At 40.8% G+C, this 20,435-nt stretch overlaps 1 long non-coding RNA gene across 1 annotated transcript in view; it reads left to right on the top strand.

The window, feature by feature from the left end:
• The first annotated feature begins 1,468 nt into the window (after positions 1-1,468).
• The window catches only part of LOC138854941 (uncharacterized), a 584,083-nt gene continuing 565,116 nt past the window's right edge, over positions 1,469-20,435 (top strand). Inside the window, exon 1 of the long non-coding RNA XR_011394126.1 lies at positions 1,469-2,864. This is a non-coding gene — a long non-coding RNA (uncharacterized lncRNA). The remainder of the gene's footprint in view (positions 2,865-20,435) is intronic.

Below are 20,435 nucleotides of genomic sequence, written 5' to 3'. Positions count from 1 at the left end.
ATATGGTGTTGGTCCAGATGTGGTCAAGTAGGGAAACACTAGTCTCTGTAACTCTTGTAGGTTTTGTTACTGTTGGTAGCAACATACAGTTACTCATTGTGTTTGTGAATTCAGTAACGTGTGGGTCCTGGTCTTGCAGGAGATTTATATTGAAGTCACCTGAGAGTAGTAAGTGATCTCTGTTCATGCGTGCATCAGTTATCATTCTTCCTAGGTTTTGACTAAATTGGCTAATGTTTGACTGTGGAACTCTGTAAATGTTTATCAATGTGAGAGGTTTTTGTAGGTATTTGGATTTGAATTTGGCTATTATATATTCCCCATGTTCATCCCTTGTGCAAGTATTAGTGATACATTCTAGTTGGTCTGAGTAGTATATGGCTGTGCCACCCCCTTGTTGGTCTGGCCTACAGTTGTGTATGGCTGTGTAACCAGGAATGGCATAGACATCTGTACTATCAGGCTTTAGCCAGGTTTCAGTTAGTGTAATGATGGACATATTGGCATGTAAGGAATTTAGTAATGCTATGAGGTCATCGTAATGCTTGCTTAAAGATCTGATATTGTAGTTAAAAATAGTTATGTTGTTGTTGGCACTGAGAAGTGCCTTTGATTGTTCTGCAGTGTAGTAATTACAGTAACTGTTTGAATCATTTAAGTCATTAAATAAGAGGTTGGTATCAGGATCAATGCTTGTAATCATAAGATTTGTAGTGAATCTATAGTTAGAATTAAGTATAAAACAAAGTAAATAGTCTTAAGCTAAAAAATAGCACCTGAATTATTTAACAAATGTAAAATAATGAGCTAAGGTAGTTTTGGAATATAATGGCAAAGTTGTGAACTTATTCTACTTTAGCACCTGAGAATAGCACCTTGATTATTTTAACAATTGTGAATGTATAAACTAGGGTAGTTATATAAAGCTAAAATAAAGGAGAAAATATATGAGGGACTAAAATTAAGTAATGGTAAACAAAGTTAAATGGACAGGTGGTCACTATGAAATAATATTGGTTTAGGAGTAAGATCTGATTTGTAATATTAAATAAATTGAGCAGTTTATTGCACAATAAAAGTAAAAAAAATGAGGTAGTTGGTACTAGCTAGCAAAAGATAGTTTTGGTACTTGCAAAAAAGTAATTGGAATATACACTAATTGCATACACAATAAAAAGTGACTAAAAAACAAATAGTGATAAACAAAATTAAATGGACAGGTAAGAATAATGAATATTATTAATTTGGAGTAAGATTTGAGAGCCTTCAATGATGACACAGAATCAGTAATGATGACAGAGTTAAGCTCAGTGTCATAGGTTAGCTTTAGCGCCATTAGGATTGCAAACAATTCAGTTTGCAGTGTAGACGCCCAGTTGTTAATTCTTATGCAGTGTAGACGCCCAGTTGTTAATTCTTATGCATAACTCAACAAATTTATTATCGTTCTTAACTAGGGAGGTGGCAACAAGAGCAGATGCAGCCCTGCCAGAAGACTCCTGTTTAGATCCATCAGTGTATATACCTTGTGATAACTTATTACTACCAGCTAGGTGAGAAATTTCTTCTCGAGCAGTTGCTCTAACAAGAGATTTAAGGAAGGGATTACTAGCAATGAGCTTCTTGGGAGGGACTTGTAGGTATGTGATATTAAATGAACACATCTTCCATGGAGGGGTGAAATGCTCTTGTTGCCTACAGTGATACAGTTCATGCAGGTTATAAAACTTAATGCAATTGCACGTTTTCACAATCCATTTAGATCTGTGTGTATTTACATCTAGACACTTGGTAAGATTCACTGTGAGTGTCTGGTTCGTTTCTCAACATTCTAATACCGAGTACAGTGTTAATTTCAACAATCCTATCACTGATACTAGAAATACCAAGCTCCTTCCTCATGTTAAGAACTTTTGTAGATCTGGGACAGCCAAGAATAATCCTGAGAGCTTCATTTTGCATTAACTCCAAGGGTCGGAGAGAACTTTCTCTAGCTAATATCAACATGGGAGCAGCATAATCAATTAAGGACCTAACATAGGCTATGTACATCATTCTCACGATTCTCACATTAGCACCATAGTTGGGATTGTAGCCAGCAACAGCTTTGAGAGCATTTAGCCTAGCTTTACATTTCTTGTTTAGTTATGGTATAGTGGATTTGTAAAAGGGTACATCTACACCAAGATATCTGTAAGTTTTAACGTAGCTAATAATTTCACCCTGCAAATAGATGGGTGGGGGATGACGTTTGCTTGTTAATATCTTTGTTTTAGAGGAAGATATTATGAGGCCTAGTCGATTACAAATTGCTTGAACTTCATTAAGAATGGTATTCATCTTCTTATGCCCTGTTGTATGGATCATGATATAATCAGCATAGCTTATAGCTATATGTATAGGTGAGGCAGGTAGAGCATTTAGGAGAGCATTAATCAGAATATTAAATAGCATGGGACTAAGAACTCCTCCCTGCGATGTACCTAGACATTTCTTTAGAATCACTTCTGAAGCCTTGGTAAAGGACAGAGGATACTCTATTTGACAGGTATCCTATTATCCAGCAGAGTAAGCTACCACCAATATTCATTTTGGCTAGTTCATGTAGTATAACGGTTGTGTTCGCAATACCAAGGACATATAATACACAGTTATTAGTCAAACATTCTTACACTTCTCAGGTCCCCTCTGGTAGCACTGGACGGCCGGGCTTGATACGGCTCATGGTGTCAGTGGCCCTTATAAACCCAACAAAGAACAACAACAAAGTGGCGACGTAGGAGGGAAATTATTGTACATTTTTGTCAATTGTTGTGAGTTAATATAATGTTGGAGTAACTATCAGTGGAAGATTGATTTATGAGGTAAGTAGGAAGACTGATATATTAATATATATTGTGATAAACACCAAGCAAAGTAATACTTTCTCAACATTATTAACATCCATATTAAAACTTTATTTATTTATTTATTTATTTATTTATTTAGTAATTTGCAGCATACATACAGAGGTACAAAAAAATACAGGTAAGAGCAGCATGCCAAAGCCACTTATATGCATAGCATTACGGGCTGGCCTGGTGGCTAAAGCTCCCGCTTCACACACGGAGGGCCCGGGTTCGATTCCCGGCGCGTGGAAACATTTCGACACGTTTCCTTACACCTGTTGTCCTGTTCACCTAGCAGCAAATAGGTACCTGGGTGTTAGTCGACTGGTGTGGGTCGCATCCTGGGGGACAAGATTAAGGACCCCAATGGAAATAAGTTAGACAGTCCTCGATGACGCACTGACTTTCTTGGGTTATCCTGGGTGGCTAACCCTCCGGGGTTAAAAATCCGAACGAAATCTTATCTTATCTTATTAACTAAGCAATGATGTAATCAGTGATAAAACATTATTGTAAACAGATAACAATAAAGCACAAATGAGTATTACAAAGACAGGTCATATGGTTGCATGCATTGTTGTACATTCAGTAGAATGGAGTATTCTGTTAGGTAGTGTATTTAAAAAATAACAAAGTTAGATTGGGTTTTAGGTTTAACATTTATGTGATATAATTGTGAGAAACATTTAAGATATACAATTTATAAGGTTCAGTTATTCAGTATTTATTTGGTTTTGGGTGAGTAAGTGATCTTTGAGAAGAGACTTGAATTTATAAACAGGTAGTGTTTCTTTTATATTTACAGGTAATGAATTCCAGATTTTAGGGCCTTTTATGTGCATTGAGTTTTTGCATAGTGTGAGATGGACACGAGGAACATCAAAGAGTGATCTGTGCCTTGTGTTATGGTCATGTGTTCTGTTGAGGTTGGCAAGGAGATGTTTGAGGGGAGGGTTAATATCAGAGTTAAGTGTTCTATGTATGTAATAGGTGCAGTAATAAGTATGGATGTTTTGTATGGTGAGTAGGTTTAGTGTATTGAATATTGGTGGAGTGTGCTGCCTGTAGTGAGAATTTGTTATCATTCTAACTGCAGCCTTTTGTTGGGTAATTAGTGGTCTGAGATGGTTAATTGTTGTTGAGCCCCATGCACAAATTCCATAGGTGAGATAGGGGTAAATAAGAGAGTGATATAGGGCCAGGAGGGCTGACTGTGGAGCATAGTACCGTATCTTCGATAGTACGCCTACAGTCTTGGAAATTTTCTTAGAAATTTGTTGTATATGTGTATGAAATTTGAGTCTATTATCAAGGTGGATTCCTAAGAATTTTCCCTCTGTTAGCTTTGTGATAGGTGATCTGTTTATCGTTATGTTAAGAGGTACATCTGTAGCTCTGTTACGAAACTGAATGAAGTAGGTTTTGTCAATGTTTAGTGTAAGTTTGTTAGTCCTCATCCAGGTAGATATTTTCTGTAATTCGGTATTTACAGTATTGGCTAGCGTGACTGGGCTTGGGTGAGAGAAGACGTATGTAGTGTCATCTGCAAATAGTGTGGGTTTGCGTAATTGCGAAGCATTTGGTAGGTCATTTATGTATAGGAGAAAGAGAAGAGGGCCAAGGACACTTCCCTGTGGGACACCAACTGTAATTGGTTGTGCGGAAGAGTTTGCCCCATTTGCGTACACATATTGGCTTCTGTTGCTGAGGTATGACTTGAGGTAGTTGAGGGAGTGCCCTCTTATACCATAGTGTGACAATTTTACGTAGAGCAAGTCATGGTCAACTGTATCAAAAGCTTTACGTAAGTCAATGAAGATCCCCAGTGGGACTTCTTTTTTCTCTATTGCAGTGTATATATGTTCTAGCATGTGTATAATAGCATCATTAGTATTTTTATTAGGCCTGAATCCAAATTGGCAGGGGTTGAGTACCTTTAGGGAGATAAGGTAGGAGTAGATTCGTTTATGAATTAATTTTTCGAAGACTTTTGAGAGAGGGTGTAAGTTGGATATTGGCCTATAGTTATTCAACTCTGTTTGGTCTCCTCCTTTGTGGATCGGGGTGACCCTTGCTATTTTGAGTACTGTAGGGAAGGTGGAGGATTCAATGGATTTGTTAAAGAGTGTTGCAATGATTGGTGATAGCATTTGTGACACTTTTTTGTATATAAAGGGTGGTAAGGTATTTAAATCTCCTGCCTTGTTTTTTATTGTGTTGATAATGAGGGAGACTTCGTATGGGTTAGTCGGAGCTAGGAACAGTGTGTTCGGGTAGTTGCCAGTGAGGTAGTCATTTGGTGGGGTATCTGAGCTTGGGATTTTATTGGCAAGGTTTTGTCCTATAGTGGAGAAGAAATCATCGAGTCTGTTTGCTGTTTCTGTTGGTGGGAGTTGGGGTTCATCTGATTTTGCTAATTTTATTTCTCTATTTCGGGATATTTTTTTTGTTCCCAGAATTTCTGATAGGGTTTTCCAGGTCTTTTTTATATCACCTCGTAAGTTGGATAATCTGTTCTCATAATACAATTTTTTTGCCCTTCTTATCAGGCTGGTTAGGATTGACGAGTAACGTTTTGTTTGGTCTCTGGTTATGTGACCCATTCTGTACTGTTTTTCATATTGGTGTTTTGTATTTATGGATTTGAGAATGCTGGGTGTTAGCCAGGGACTGTTCAGTCTCTTAGCTGTCATCTGTTTAGTTTTTTTAGGGCAGTGCTTGTTATAGAGGTATTTGGTCTTTTTTAGAAAATTATTAATACATTCGTCAATATCTGTATAGATTTCTAGCTCAGTGTGCCAGACAATGTTTGCTACTGCTGTTGTGAAGTTATTAATGGCTGCATCATTGTGAAGTCTGAAGGTGACTTTAGTAGTGTCTTTGGGTAATTTACCAAGAGTTGTTATGAGGAAAGTAGGGTAGTGGTCTGTGGTATTATCTGTAATTATGCCTGATTTTAAAGGGGATATGGTGTTGGTCCAGATGTGGTCAAGTAGGGAAACACTAGTTTACCTGGAGTTTACCTGGAGAGAGTTCCGGGGGTCAACGCCCCCGCGGCCCGGTCTGTGACCAGGCCTCCTGGTGGATCAGAGCCTGATCAACCAGGCTGTTGCTGCTGGCTGCACGCAAACCAACGTACGAGCCACAGCCCGGCTGATCAGGAACCGACTTTAGGTGCTTGTCCAGTGCCAGCTTGAAGACTGCCAGGGGTCTGTTGGTAATCCCCCTTATGTGTGCTGGGAGGCAGTTGAACAGTCTCGGGCCCCTGACACTTATTGTATGGTCTCTTAACGTGCTAGTGACACCCCTGCTTTTCATTGGGGGGATGGTGCATCGTCTGCCAAGTCTTTTTCTTTCGTAGTGAGTGATTTTCATGTGCAAGTTCGGTACTAGTCCCTCTAGGATTTTCCAGGTGTATATAATCATGTATCTCTCCCGCCTGTGTTCCAGGGAATACAGGTTCAGGAACCTCAAGCGCTCCCAGTAATTGAGGTGTTTTATCTCCGTTATGTGTGCTGTGAAGGTTCTCTGTACATTTTCTAGGTCAGCAATTTCACCTGCCTTGAACGGTGCTGTTAGTGTGCAGCAATATTCCAGCCTAGATAGAACAAGTGACCTGAAGAGTGTCATCATGGGCTTGGCATCCCTCGTTTTGAAGGTTCTCGTTTTCCATCCTGTCATTTTTCTAGCAGATGCGATTGATACAATGTTATGGTCCTTGAAGGTGAGATCCTCCAACATGATCACTCCCAGGTCTTTGACGTTGGTGTTTCGCTCTATTTTGTGGCCAGAATTTGTTTTGTACTCTGATGAAGATTTAATTTCCTTGTGTTTACCTTATCTGAGTAATTGAAATTTCTCATCGTCGAACTTCATATTGTTTTCTGCAGCCCACTGAAAGATTTGGTTGATGTCCGCCTGGAGCCTTGCAGTGTCTGCAATGGAAGACACTGTCATGCAGATTCGGGTGTCATCTGCAAAGGAAGACACGGTGCTGTGGCTGACATCCTTGTCTATGTCGGATATGAGGATGAGGAACAAGATGGGAGCGAGTACTGTGCCTTGTGGAACAGAGCTTTTCCCTGTAGCTGCCTCGGACTTTACTCTGTTGACGACTACTCTCTGTGTTCTGTTAGTGAGGAAATTATAGATCCATCGACCGACTTTTCCTGTTATTCCTTTAGCACGCATTTTGTGCGCTATTACGCCATGGTCACACTTGTCGAAGGCTTTTGCAAAGTCTGTATATATTACATCTGCATTCTTTTTGTCTTCTAGTGCATTTAGGACCTTGTTGTAGCGATCCAATAGTTGAGACAGACAGGAGCGACCTGTTCTAAACCCATGTTGCCCTGGGTTGTGTAACTGATGGGTTTCTAGATGGGTGGTGATCTTGCTTCTTAGGACCCTTTCAAAGATTTTTATGATATGGGATGTTAGTGCTATTGGTCTGTAGTTCTTTGCTGTTGCACTACTGCCCCCTTTGTGGAGTGGGGCTATGTCTGTTGGTTTAAGTAACTGTGGTACGACCCCCGTGTCCATGCTCCCTCTCCATAGGATGGAAAAGGCTGGTGATAGGGGCTTCTTGCAGTTCTTGATGAACACGGAGTTCCATGAGTCTGGCCCTGGGGCAGAGTGCATGGGCATGTCATTTATCGCCTGTTCGAAGTCATTTGGAGTCAGGATAACATCGGATAGACTTGTGTTAATCAAATTTTGTGGCTCTCTCATAAAAAATTCATTTTGACCTTCGACTCTCAGTCTGGTTAGCAGCTTGCTAAAAACTGAGTCATATTGGGACTTGAGTAGCTCACTCATTTCCTTGCTGTCATCTGTGTAGGACCCATCTTGTTTAAGTAGGGGCCAAATACTGGATGTTGTTCTCGACTTTGATTTGGCATAGGAGAAGAAATACTTTGGGTTTCTTTCGATTTCATTTATGGCTTTTAGTTCTTCCCGCGATTCCTGACTCTTAAAGGATTCCTTTAGCTTAAGTTCGATGCTTGCTATTTCTCTGACCAGTGTCTCCCTACGCATTTCAGATATATTGACCTCTTTTAGCCGCTCTGTTATTCTTTTCCATTGCCTGTAAAGGCAGCGCCTGTCTCTTTCTATTTTACATCTACTCCTCCTTTTTCTTAGAGGAATAAGCCTTGTGCATACATCGAGTGCCACCAAGTTAATCTGTTCTAGGCATAAGTTTGGGTCTGTGTTGCTTAGTATATCTTCCCAGCTTATATCGGTTAGGACTTGGTTTACTTGGTCCCACTTTATGTTTTTGTTATTGAAGTTGAATTTGGTGAATGCTCCCTCATGACTAGTTTCATTATGTCGGTCTGGGGCTCCACGCATACATGTCTGAACCTCAATTATGTTGTGATCTGATTATATTGTTTTTGATATGGTGACATTTCTTATCAGATCATCATTGTTAGTGAAGATGAGGTCTAGTGTATTCTCCAGTCTAGTAGGCTCTATTATTTGCTGGTTTAAATTGAATTTTGTGCAGAGATTTAAAAGCTCGTGTGAGTGTGAGTTTTCATCAGTGCTGCCTCCTGGTGTTATTACTGCAACAATATTATTTGCTATATTCCTCCATTTTAGGTGCCTTAAGTTGAAATCCCCCAGGAGCAAGATGTTGGGTGCAGGAGCTGGAAGATTTTCCAGACAGTGGTCAATTTTTAACAGCTGTTCCTGGAATTGCTGGGATGTTGCATCCGGAGGCTTGTAGACTACCACAATGACTAGGTTTTGGTTCTCGATCTTTACTGCAAAAACTTCCACTACATCATTTGAGGCATTAAGCAGTTCTGTGCAAACAAGTGACTCTGCGATGTACAGGCCAACCCCCCCCTTTTGCCTGTTCACTCTGTCACATCTGTATAGGTTGTAACCTGGGATCCATATTTTGTTGTCCAAGTGATCCTTTATGTGGGTCTCAGTGAAAGCCGCGAACACTGCTTTTGCCTCTGCAAGCAGTCCATGGATGAAAGGTATTTTGTTGTTTGTTGCTGGCTTTAGACCCTGTATATTTGCAAAGAAGAATGTCATCGGACTGGTGGTATTGTTGGTACTGGGGGGGGGGATTTTTTTTCCGGCATTAGTATCTGTATCTGTTGGTTTGGAGTGTAGGCCATCGACTGTGGTTCCACTCCAGGAATGACTGGATTTGGTGTACAATTTCTGCCATTTCCTGCCAGTTTTTTTTTCCTTCCTGGCACTAAAAAACCTCTCCCTCTTGAGTGGCTGTGGCTACCCAGGTGTTCCCATGGCCTGGATGTTTTGTATCTTTTTTCCCCTTTAGATGGTGTGCCTGGCAATTTAAGTTATAGCACAGTCTTTCCTGTACTGAAGAGGTACACATTTCAGGGTGAAAAAGCTTACAGGAAGGGAGTTTGCATTTTCCTGTTGTCATATGGGCATGGCATTTTCTAGGGTGGTCATAGTTGCACGTCCCATCTGTTTTTCCAGATTTCCCATGCCTGCAGATACCAAGTGCATAGTATGTGCACAGGCTTGGTCTCCTAGATGGGAATTTCCCAAATTCCTTCTATCTTGCTCTATCTGAGCCCATGGAAGTCACCGAAATTATGAAGTCACTTAAAAATAACTCAGGGAATCTGTCTCATGTCTCACCATTATTGTACAAGAGAGCGGCCCATGTCCTCTCGCATGCTATCTCATTACTTTTTAACAAGTCACTAGAAACTAGCACCTTCCCAAAACTACTCAAGACGGCAAGGGTTACACCAATACATAAAGGTGGTGACCGGTATGTACCGATCATGAACTGCCACCTGCACAAAGGCCCACAGCTCAACTCACTCGCAAATTTTCCCCAGAGACTGGCCTGAACTGAGTAAGAAAAGGGAGGTCTCGTCTTACTGTATGGGCCTTATAAAGGAGGACATCTACGGTATGTCGAGGTGCTCCAACAGATTTCTCCAGGTCTAGTATGTGAACACGTGGGGGCGCCGCCTGCTTATCATTGCACTTGTTACTCCGATGGTGTCTGGTCTTAGAAGAAAGGGTACTGCAGTCTCAAACCCGTGCCACAGTATTCAAACTTGGGCTGCCAGTTCTCCCTGGCTAACATAACCTAGTGTTTGCCTACATTATCAGCCTATTACTACCTACATTAAGGTCTTAGGTCTACATTATTATTATCTACAGTTTCCTCAATAATCCTAATATTAGTGTACTAACAGTATAAACTACCTATTTCTTCCCTGAAGGGTAAATCTATCAATTAAGATGTACCTTCCAACCACCTTCGCCAACCCGGGTGTGTGTGTGTGTGTGTGTGTGTGTGTGTGTGTGTGTGTGTGTGTGTGTGTGTGTGTGTGTGTGTGTGTGTTTTGGGTGGGTGTAAGGGCCACCCAACCCAGCCGTTCATCCGTGACATGCTGGGATCTTTGTACGACGTATCGGCCCTGTGGAACTTTAGGACTGAATAAATTTCCACAGAAACATTGGACATATTTTCCTTACTGGTGCATTTGCCTGAGACGGCGGAACACTTCCTACTGTGGTGCTCACGTTACCACTCTGCACGAACACTTCCTACTGTGGTGCTCACGTTACCACTCTGCACGAACACTTCCTACTGTGGTGCTCACGTTACCACTCTGCACGAACACTTCCTACTGTGGTGCTCACGTTACCACTCTGCACGAACACTTCCTACTGTGGTGCTCACGTTACCACTCTGCACGAACACTTCCTACTGTGGTGCTCACGTTACCACTCTGCACGAACACTTCCTACTGTGGTGCTCACGTTACCACTCTGCACGAACACTTCCTACTGTGGTGCTCACGTTACCACTCTGCACGAACACTTCCTACTGTGGTGCTCACGTTACCACTCTGCACGCACGAACACTTCCTACTGTGGTGCTCACGTTACCACTCTGCACGAACACTTCCTACTGTGGTGCTCATGTTACCACTCTGCACGAACACTTCCTACTGTGGTGCTCACGTTACCACTCTGCACGAACACTTCCTACTGTGGTGCACACGTTACCACTCTGCACGAACTATTCTCTGTGCGGCCTTGTGCACGTTTGGGGTAAAGTAAAGCAAAATAAAGTTTATTTCTTTGTAAAGGTTACAATGTGTAATTACAATTTTGATTTGCTAAGTACAAAGATAGCCACTGTCATGCCCAGGCAATTTGGGCAAACTAATCTTAATAGAGAGTAGCTATTTAAAACTAGATAATAGTAAATAGTAACTATACTTAAAACTAGACAATAGTGGTTAGCTGTTTTACAATCTTATTTAAACTTGATACAAGTGAGTAGGGTTCGGTAAAATAAACTTGAAACTGCACACAAAATCTACCTTACAAATAATGGTGCAGGTGGTAATATTTTATGGAATGGCAGAATTAAAAGCCAGGAGATCACATGATAAGACTAATTAGCAGATGTTTTGGCAGATTTGGTTAATATTGAGAAATAAAATGATTTTATGGCTTGGCAGAATTAAGTGCAATCATTAACCTTGCCTCTCCTTCTTAATGGCAAGAATTTGACCCTCCAGACTGTTACCAGATCTTGGTCTGTACCTGCACATTCTTACTGGCTTCAGGGAGTATTAGAGACATATAATACGCAGTTATTAGTCAAATATCCTTCCACTTTGGTCGAGGTTCCTTTTCCGAGCACTGGAAGTCAGGGTTCGATACGACGTACACTGTGAGTGGCCCTATAAACAACAACAACAACAACATCTTGTGTTGTTGGTGGATGACTGTGATAAAGTGAACAATAAACAGTGTTTGTGGTGTCTAACACAGGTGAGTAACAACTGTGGTGTCTAACACAGGTGAGTAACAACTGTCGTGTCTAACACAGGTGAGTAACAACTGTGGTGTCTAACACAGGTGAGTAACAACTGTGGTGTCTAACACAGGTGAGTAACAACTGTGGTGTCTAACACAGGTGAGTAACAACTACCTTTATTACAATACAACATTCATGTGCTAGATGATACATAGAGAGAGTTTGACCCATGAAATATAGTGTATTAAGGCGCCAGACATGATCATATCTGTGTCTTGTTGACTGTGTCAGGTGTTAGGTGCTCAGGTGTTGAGTGTGTCAGGTGTTAGGTGCTCAGGTGTTGACTGTGTCAGGTGCTCAGGTGTTGACTGTGTCAGGTGTTAGGTGCTCAGGTGTTGAGTGTGTCAGATGTTAGATGTTCAGGTGTTGACTGTGTCAGGTGTTAGGTGATGAGGCAGCAGCAGCAGGTGTTAAGTGGTTAGGCAACAACAGCAGGTCTTAGGTGGTGAGGCAGCAGCAGCAGGTGTTAGTTGGTGAGGCAGCAGGTGTTAGGGGGTGAGGCAGCAGCAGCAGGTGTTAGGTGGTGATACAGCAGCAGCAGGTGTTAGGTGGTGAGGCAGCAGCAGCAGGTGTTAAGTGGTGAGGCAGCAGCAGGTGTTAGGTGGAGAGGCAGCAGCAGCAGGTGTTAGGTGGTGATGCAGCAGAAGCAGGTGTTAGGTGGTGAAGCAGCAGCAGGTGTTAGGTGGTGAGGCAGCAGCAGCAGGTGTTAGTTGCTGAGGCAGCAGCAGTAGGTGTTAGGTGGTGAGGCAGCAGCAGGTGTCAGGTGGAGAGGCAGCAGCAGGTGTTAGGTGGTGAGGGAGCAGTAGCAGGTGTTAGGTGGTGAAGCAGCAGCAGGTGTTAGGTGGTGAGGCAGCAGCAGCAGGTGTTAGTTGCTGAGGCAGCAGCAGGTGTTAGGTGGTGAGGCAGCAGCAGGTGTTAGGTGGTGAGGCAGCAGCAGGTATTAGGTGGTGAGGCAGCAGCAGGTGTTAGGTGGTGAGGCAGCAGCAGGTGTTAGGTGGTGAGGCAGCAGCAGCAGGTGTTAGGTGGTGAGGCAGCAGCAGCAGGTTTAAGTTAGTAAGTTTTAAGGTTTATGTTACATAATAAACAATATTGTTGATAAAACATTCATATACAAGGTTCATTATTTAACCAAGAATAACCTAATAAGTTAATAAGTTTATTTAGTTACAAGTACACATAAATACACTTAAACAAATTATCATACATAGTAACATGTACATTAACCACCAGAGTAACACAAGAATTATCATACATAGTAACATGTACATTAACCACCAGAGTAACACAAAAATTATCATACATAGTAACATGTACATTAACCACCAGAGTAACACAAAAATTATCATACATAGTAACATGTACATTAACCACCAGAGTAACACAAAAATTATCATACATAGTAACATGTACATTAACCACCAGAGTAACACAAAAATTATCATACATAGTAATATGTACATTAACCACCAGAGTAACACAAAAATTATCATACATAGTAACATGTACATTAACCACCAGAGTAACACAAAAATTATCATACATAGTAACATGTACATTAACCACCAGAGTAACACAAAAATTATCATACATAGTAACATGTACATTAACCACCAGAGTAACACAAAAATTATCATACATAGTAATATGTACATTAACCACCAGAGTAACACAAAAATTATCATACATAGTAACATGTACATTAACCACCAGAGTAACACAAAAAACTCAAAATGACTTAATTGTGCTTCTTGTAATGTCTTATTATTTAAACCTTAAAACAACTAAGTAACTCAACTGGATGAAAATCAATTAAGATTTTGTTTGGATTTTTAATCCCAGTGGGTAAGCCACCCAGAATAACCCCAGAAATTCAGTGCATCATCGAAGGACTCTCTCTTATTTCCATTGTAACCGTAATTTTGTCCCTCAGTATGCGACCCACACCAGTCGACTAACACCCAGGTACCTATTTGCTAGGTGAGCAGGACAACATGTGTAAGGAAATGCATCAAAAGTTTCCACTTCCACCGCAAATCAAAGCCAGTTCCTCAGTGTGTGAAGTGAGAACTTTGCCAGCTAGGCCACAGGAAGATATATTAAGAATAAGGGTGACACATGGCCTGGCAAGGGTAGAAACTTTAGGGGTGTTTCCTTACACCAGGTGTCCCGTTCATCTACCAAGCAGGTAGGTACCTGGGTATTAGTGGCATTGTGTTTACCTGGAGTTTACCTGGAAAGGGTTTCGGGGGTCAATGCCCCCGCGGCCCAGTCTGAGACCAGGCCGCATGGTTGATCAAGGTCTGATCAACTAGGCTGTTACTGCTGGCCGCACACAAGCTGACGTACGAACCACAGCCCGGTTGGTCAGGTACTGACTTTAGGTGCCTCTCCAGTGCCTTCTTGAAGACAGCCAGGGGTTTATTGGTAATCCCCCCTTATGTATGCTGGGAGGCAATTGTACAGTCTTGGACCCCGGACACTTAGTAAGTAATAAGTAAGTAAGTAAGTAAGTTTATTCAGGTAAACACAAATACAGTTACATAGAATTATCATACATAGCAGCATATGTGTAGGGAACCTAGGATAACCCAAAAAAGTCAGACAGAGTGACTTATTTCCATTGGGGTCCTTTTACCTTATTATTATAGTATAAAGGTTATAATATTTTCTTATTATTCTACAATGAGGATAACATCTTATTATCATACTAAAAAGACTATCTGCTACACCAAGGTCATTAAGACTATCTACAATACGAGGGTCATTACAAGGAATAAGGTAAAATTTACACGTATGTTAGCTAAAAAATAGAAAATCATTCCCCTCCCTTTCTGTAGCTACATTCATCAGACACCTTTTGGCACTCTTCTTGAACTGGTTCACGCTATGACTGGCTTTGACATGTGCGGGTAGTCTGTTCCATTCCTTTATTGCTGTACAATAAAAGGTGTTTGAAGCCTGGCCACTGACTGTGGGTACTACAAAGTTGTGCTCTCTCCCCCTAGTACTATGATTGCTTTGGTTCCCAACCTTGACAAAACTGACAGCAAGATATTCTGGACATTGTTTGTGAGCAATTTTATAAACATGATTTAGCTTCAGTTGTTTTACTCTGTCTTCAACATTTAGCATATCCAACTGCTGTAATTCATCCTGGCCTACATGTTCTCTTGGTCCCAGCCCCAGGATGAATCTTACGATTTTGTTCTGGGTGATTTGCAGTCTATCTTTCAGTTTTTTTGTCAAGGCAGAGTACCAAGAAGAGCAAGCGTAATCCATATGGCATTGTATAAGGGCTAGACATAGGGTCCTGCGAGCCTCAGTAGGTAGACACTGTGCTTGTCTATACAGGAACTTCAGTTTGGCATTCGCTTTCTTTACTACACTGTTCCCTATCAATTCTCCTGACATGCATGGGTCAAAGGGGATTCCCAAATATTTTACTGATGAAACCAAAGTGATGGGCTCCCCATTACATTGAACATTAAAATTATTTACCCTTCTCAGTTTATGTTTCGTGCCAAAGAGAATGGCTTCAGTTTTCCCTAGGTGTAATGATAGTTTGTTGTCTACTAACCATTTGCTGCAGGACTCCAGTTCCAGTGTTAAAACATTAGCAATATCTTGTGGGTCTTTACCTGACACTAACAGAGCACTGTCATCTGCATACAGTAGGAGTTTGCACTTGACACTGATAGGCATATCATTGACATAACATAAGAATAATAAGGGACCCAGAATACTACCTTGGGGAACTCCACATGTTATCGGCAGGGGTTCTGATTCTGTTTTGTTGATTTTGACTATTTGTCTCCTGTTGCTAAGGTAGGACTTAAACCAGTCTACAGAACCTATACCAATAGCTTGAAGTTTATTACATAATATATTGTGGTTGACAGTATCGAAGGCCTTTTGCAGGTCTAAGGTTACCATGCCTATGAGGTTCCCCTTTGACATTTCAGTTCTCAGGTAATCCATCAGATTAATAAGGGAGGTGTCGGTTGAGTAGGATCTTCTAAAGCCCGATTGATAGCTATGGAGAATGTTGTTGTCATTAAGGTACTTAACTACTTGAGAATACACCGCCCTCTCTAGAATTTTAGATATTATACTGAGTATACTAACAGGCCTATAGTTGCTTACATCAGACCTACTATTTTTCTTGAAGATAGGAGTGACTCTGGCCTCCTTGAACCCCTCTGGTACTGTATTAGTGGTGATTGATAGATTTATTATGTGAGCAATAGGGATTGACAGTTCAGAAGCACCATCTTTTAGGAACTTAGACGGGATGTTATCAGGGCCTGTGCTCTTAGTTGGGTTTAACCTGCTTAGTTCTTTTTGAATAAAGTCATGAGATACACTTACTAGTTGACAACTGTTTGGGGTTACCCCTTTATTGGTATAGTATGTTTGAAACTTATCAGAGTCTGTGTTAAAGGTATTTGATGCAGCTGGTAGTTTACTTACTAGTGTTGATGCAACAGATGTGTAGTAGGAATTAAAGCAATTTGCCACCTTAGATGTTTCGTGGCATACCTCATTATCGATAGTGAGTACTATGTTAGACCTATCTACTGGCTTATGGCTATACCCCAACTGTTTTAGTTGTTGCCAGAGCTTTCTGGGGTTATGCTTATACTCTTCAATTTTTGAGCAGTAGTGCTTTGCCTTTGCTCCTTTTATAAGTCTCTGTACTCTGTTCCTCACCCTTTGGAATTCATTTAGTGCTGCAATATCCTGTCTGTTTGCTTTAAATCTTTTTAGCAGCTGGTCTCTGAATTTCATATTATCTAATATCTCAGTATTCATCCAGGGTTCAGTTCTTCGTTTAATCCTAACCTCTTTAACTGGTGCAATATTATCAAGGATGGTAGTGAACATTGTTTTGAATTTTTCCCAGGCATCGTTTACGTCCGTGCAACTTGTTATCTCTGTCCAGTCACAGTTGTGTAGCCTATTTACCAGTGTTTCTTTACTGTAGTTTCTAGTTGACCTCATTTTTATTGTCCTGTGTAGGCCTATCCTATCCCTAGTTATTTTCCTGGTGCAGTAAATGATGAAATGATCACTAAGACCTGTGGTAATGACGCCTGACTGACTAATGTTCTCAGAGCGGTTACAAAGTATGTGGTCAATTAGGGTGGCTGAGAACTGTGTGATCCGGGTTGGAGTATTAATAAGTTGAGTGTAACTATTTAATCCTAGAATTTGCTTATACCTTTTGCATAGCCCGTTATTTTGCTGCTGAAAACAGATATTGAAGTCGCCCAGTATTATTGTCTCGCAATTGTTTTCAACTCCGGACAAGACTCTGGAAAAGTCTTCTAAGAACTGGTCCTGGGTAGGAGGGCGGTAACTAGTTCCTACTAAGATGGGTTTGGTCTTAGGAAGCAGCACTTCAAACCATAGAATCTCCAGTTTATTGTTATTTAAATCAGGTCTTGGGTTGTAAGCTAAGTCATTTCTAATGTAGGCACATACTCCACCACCCTTTCTGTTCCTATCTAAGCGTTTTATATTGTAACCTTCTATTTTGACCTCGTCGTCAGTCACCGTATCATCCAACCAAGATTCAGAGATGGTTATAACTGCCGCCCTAATTTTGTTAGCTAGAATCCTAATCTCTGCCAATTTAGGAAGAAGTGATCTTGCATTGACATGAATAAAGTGAAGGCCTGTTTTCATAAAACAATCATAATCATCAATATATGGCAATGGGTCATTTGTATTAAAATTTGGTAAATCAATGTCATCACTGCTAAAGGGTAACTGTGCCAAAGTGCATTTGTTACACACAAAATGAATTCTGGCACCGTTGCTATAATTGTACATACATCCATCATGCACCCACCCCTTACACATTTTACATAAGGTGCCTTTTCTGTTTTTCATGCGTACTTTAGTACAGTGTATGCACCTGTTTGGTAGTGTTTGAGATAATAATGGCTGTATTGCCTCACATTGACCTATGTATGCATTACATATGGAGTTAAGGTTATCATTCCTAGCTGCTAGACCGTCATTATTGCCGTCATTTATCTGTCTGTTTTGCCTCTGCACAATAGTTTGAGGTCCTGGATTAATTTGGATATCGCCACTTAAGAGCGCTACAATAAGAGCTGTGTGCCACTGTTTCTGTTTAGGTATGCGGTGTTGCCATACCTTGCGGCGATAGTGAGGTTTACTTTTCTGGTAGGATGGCAACTGTTGGGTTTTTACTGTCCAGGGCGCTGCTACTCCATTCACCTTTTCCAACCCCCATGACTGATTTCTTTCTTCATGGAATTGAAGAAGAAATATAAATATAATTATGCCAGCCTGTACCCCCCTAATGCCTGCCATTTTCACTCTTCGCTCTTTTACTCATATACAATAATATTTATTTCTCTTTTCCAGTCCCTAGTACACTTAGTATCTGCTTTAGCAATCACCACTGCATTACTAGTAAAATTTCCTCTTCAAAAACCCTCTTCACTGCTCACTTTTCCCTTAACTTCACAACACCCTTACATTTAACCCCTTATTCACCCTCCCCTACCCACCTCACTTCACAGTCTGGCTTCACCAATTAACTTCTAACTCCTTTCCATTCTGGTAGACCAGAAAGGTTTAATCAATGGTTTTATCCTTCCAAATCCCCCTCAATTCCATTTATCGGGGGTTGTGTCGTGTTGTTGTCTCCTGACCTGTTTTGCTGACTCAGCCATTTTTAAAACACTGAGGGGAGTAACACCACCTGACTTTCCTTGAGTTTATAGATATATTTGGCTTTTTCTGCTATGATTCTCTCACTGTACACTGGTCAGCTGAATATAGGTCAGCTACTAAAACATTAACCTTGACTATTTAACTATTCACTTCTTTCCCAAGACTGTCACTGAGGGATAACCGTCCTATACCTTGGAGTTTTGTACTGTTGATTTGACGATGTCTCCTGTGTTTCCCTCTCGTTAGCACTGGTACAGGTGATATGATGGTGGTACAGATATGATGCTACTGTCAACAGATGATCGTCAGTAAAGATGAGAATTTCACTTCGCTAGTTGTACGTCTGGCAGTAGCGGCTGTTTGAATGCCGGTCAGCCATGTTTAAAGGCTCAAATCTTTCCCTCGTTTGGCACTGACGAAAAAAGTCCTACAGACCTGTCATTTCCTTGGAGATTTAGTTGATCAGGTTTTCTGCCATGTTGTCTTCCCGTTAAACACTGGTGCAGTTGATTTGTAGGTCAGTTATTTCACTGTAGTGGAAAACGTCTCATGTCTGGTTCACGTCTGGCAACAGCAGGTCTGGTACTTGAATGCCGGTCCCTCTTTTGTCATATTTAGTCCATTTCTTTGTCGTCACCGTCAGTTTTTATGTCACTATAGGTTCCTTGCATGTTGTTGCAGCAGTACTTGCCAACTTGGCCATCACTGGAGTTCGGAAAGGCCCAGGGGACGGCAAGATGTAGGAGCAGCCTTGTTGCTGCTTGCTGCGGCTGCGGTTGTTGATGACACAGGACCACAGGACTCACAACACAAGAATTCCTCGCTTATCTTTCCCTTATAGCTTATGCAAGAGCAAATATTCACTACAAAGTCAGAAGTCCAAAATAGATCACAAGACACAAGTGCTCAAGTTCAATGAACACCTCCAACCATACTCAACCCAGACCACCACCACTCAATACGACACACACCCCACCAAAAACACACTCAGAGACCTCTTGTATGTGTGGTAATAATATGGTACATATAATGATATAATGGATGGTACAGGATCACAAGACACAAGTGCTCAAGTTCAATGAACACCTCCAACCATACTCAACCCAGACCACCACCACTCAATACGACACACACCCCACCAAAAACACACTCAGAGACCTCTTGTATGTGTGGTAATAATATGGTACATATAATGATATAATGGATGGTACAGGAGGCCTGGTCACAGAGCGTGACACCCCTGCTTTTCATCGTGGGAATGTTGCATCTCCTGCCGAGTCTTTTGCTTTCATATGGAGTGAATTTCTTGTGCAAGTTTGGTACCAATCCTGGGGTAAAAGATTGAGAACCTCTTTAACACACTGACTTTCTTAGGTTATCCTTGGTGGCTAACCCTCCAGATTTAAAAACCCAAACAAAATCTTAAATTAAGGTAAACCGAGTTATTTATATTAACATTAAAAAGAGGATCAACTTACAGTAATAGGTACTTATTTATATTATACATAGTCACGTAGATACATTTTTTTTGTAACAGTGAAATTCAATTCAGTTGAATATATTAGGTTAGGATACATATTAACAATATGGTACCATATTGCTACCATATTACCAATACAGTGGAACCTCGGTTTTCGTCATTAATTCGTTCCAGAAAGTCTAACGAAAACTGAATTCGACAAAAACTGAAGCAATATTTCCCAAAAGAAATAATATAAATCCAATTAATCCATTCCAGACATTCAAAAGTATTGACAAAAAATACATTTTATAGAGAATAACAATAGTTTTAACCCTTTGACTGTCACAAGCTCCTTTCTGAAACTGTCATTCTATGTTGCAAAAGTTTTGGAAAAAAAAAATTATTTTTTCTTATGAAATGATAGAGAATCTTTCCCCGATGGTAATGACACCAAAAGTACGAAATTTGGTCGAAAACTCACAGAATTACTCTCCCACGAAGTTAGCGGTCTCGGCGACATGAA

This window comes from Cherax quadricarinatus, chromosome 75 (assembly GCF_038502225.1).
Source record: "Cherax quadricarinatus isolate ZL_2023a chromosome 75, ASM3850222v1, whole genome shotgun sequence".
In the NCBI taxonomy this organism is placed as follows: Eukaryota; Metazoa; Arthropoda; class Malacostraca; order Decapoda; family Parastacidae; genus Cherax; species Cherax quadricarinatus.
Note: the sequence above shows the minus strand (reverse complement) of the source record. Positions and strands in the feature narration are given on the sequence as shown.